The sequence below is a fragment of the Ovis canadensis genome, chromosome 24, assembly GCF_042477335.2.
Source record: "Ovis canadensis isolate MfBH-ARS-UI-01 breed Bighorn chromosome 24, ARS-UI_OviCan_v2, whole genome shotgun sequence".
Classification (NCBI taxonomy): domain Eukaryota; kingdom Metazoa; phylum Chordata; class Mammalia; order Artiodactyla; family Bovidae; genus Ovis; species Ovis canadensis.
Genome location: NC_091268.1, coordinates 13,865,423 through 13,867,586, shown reverse-complemented (window position 1 = coordinate 13,867,586; position 2,164 = coordinate 13,865,423). Strand labels below are relative to the sequence as shown.

At 39.0% G+C, this 2,164-nt stretch overlaps 1 pseudogene; it reads left to right on the top strand.

The window, feature by feature from the left end:
- Positions 1 to 596: 596 nt before the first annotated feature.
- On the top strand, positions 597 to 1,385 carry LOC138429699 (olfactory receptor 4A47-like; annotated as a pseudogene).
- Positions 1,386 to 2,164: the final 779 nt, after the last annotated feature.

The following is a 2,164-nucleotide window of genomic DNA, read 5'->3' as shown; positions in this document are numbered from 1 at the left end:
TATCCAACTGAAGACCTTAGGAAAGAAGTTTCAGTGAGGCTTGACACAATTCAGGACAGTGACCTTCTATTTATAGTTTTACCTACAAACAGTGAATATTGAAATTAGCTTAAATAGATCTCAAGTAATATACCTTTGTGACTTTATATATGGTGTACCGTTTAAAGGAATTCCTTTCTCATATTCTTGTTTCATTTTCCCTTTAAAAAAACATTTTAAAAGTTGCTTCCTCTGTAAAGCCTTCTCTGACTTCAGCTTGATTGATTTTATACTGAGCTTGATTGATGTTATGCTTTAGCTTGATTAATATGTATGTATATTGACTATAAACTTGTGTGAATATTCTTATAAAGGTACTTACTACATGGTTCTGGAATTATCTATTTACTGAGGGTAGGAAAATATGCCTTATTTAACTTGGTATTCATAATATCTGTGACACACTGGACACAAATACATAATTCATGTAAATTCTTTTAATTGGCTGACTAAAAAAGATGAAGTTTATAATGCATAAACGGCCCCCCTCCCATCTTGATTTGTAGGTAAACAGTTTTAATGTGTGAACTCAGTTCCTGTCCAGACTGGATGGAACCATGGAACAATGTAACTTTGTCCTCCTGGGCCTCACACAGAATCCAAGGGAGCAGAAAGTCCTTTTTGTTCTGTTCTTGCTCTTCTACATTTTCACTCTGGTGGGCAATCTGCTCATTGTTGTGATTATAACTGTCAGTAAGACCCTGAACTCACCTATGCACATTTTTCTTGCTTGCTTATCATTTATAGATCTAATGTATGCCTCTTCTATCTTCCCTAGACTGATTTCAGACTTGTACTTTGGGGAAGATACCATATCCTTCCAAACTTGTCTGACCCAGCTGTTTACAGAGCACTTTTTTGGTGGATCAGAGATCGTCCTTCTGCTGGTGATGGCCTGTGACCACTGTGTGGCCATCTGTAAGCCCTTGCATTATTGGTGATCATGAGGCAGAGGGTGTGTTTCATGCTTCTGGTGTTGTCATTTGTTGGTGGCTTTGTGCACTCAGTAATTCATCTTCTCACATTTATAGGCTCCCATTCTGTGGCCCCAATGTCATTGATCACTTTCTCTGTTCCCTTTACTGAAACTCATCTGTACTGACACCAACATCATAGGCATCTTAGTTGTGGCCAATGGAGGACTGATCTGCACTATTGTTTTCTTACTCTTACTCATCTCCTGTGGAGTCATCCTGCACTCTCTCAAGAACCTGAGTCAGGAAGGGCGGCAGAAAACCCTCCAGACATGTGGTTCCCATATCACTCTGGTTGTCTGCTTCTTTGTTCCCTGTATTTTCATGTATGTAAGACCTGCTAAGACCTTCCCCACTGACAAATCATTTTGAGTGTATTTTATACAATCATAACCCCATATGTGGAACCCATTAATCTACAGTCAAAGAAATTCCAAATTCAGACTCAAATTGAAGAAAGTAGGGAAAACCACTGACCTAAATCAAATCCCTTATGATTATACAGTGGAAGTGAGAAATAGATTTAAGGACCTAGATCTGATAGATAGAGTGCCTGGTGAACTATGGAAAATGAGGTTCATGACATTGTATAGGAGACAGGGATCAAGACCATCCTCATGGAAAAGAAATGCAAAAAAGCAAAATGGCTGTCTGGGGAGGTCTTACAAATAGCTGTGAAAAGAAGAGAGGCGAAAAGTAAAGGAGAAAAGAAAAGATATAAGCATCTGAATGCAGAGTTCCAAAGAATAGCAAGAAGAGATAAGAAAGCCTTCTTCAGCGATCAATCCAAGGAAATAGAGGAAAAGAACAGAATGGGAAAGACTAGAGTGCTCTTCAAGAAAATTAGAGAGACCAAGGGAACATTTCATGCAAAGATGGGCTCTATAAAGGACAGAAATGGTATGGACCTAACAGAAGCAGAGGATATTAAGAAGAGGTGGCAAGAATACACGAAAGAACTGTACAAAAAAGATCTTCAAGACCCAGATAGTCATGATGATGTGATCACTAATCTAGAGCTAGACATCTTGGAATGTGAAGCCAATGGGCCTTAGAAAGCATCACTATGAGCAAAGCTAGTGGAGGTGATGGAATTCCAGTGGAGCTATTTCAAATCCTGGAAGATGATGCTGTGAAAGTGCTGCAATCAA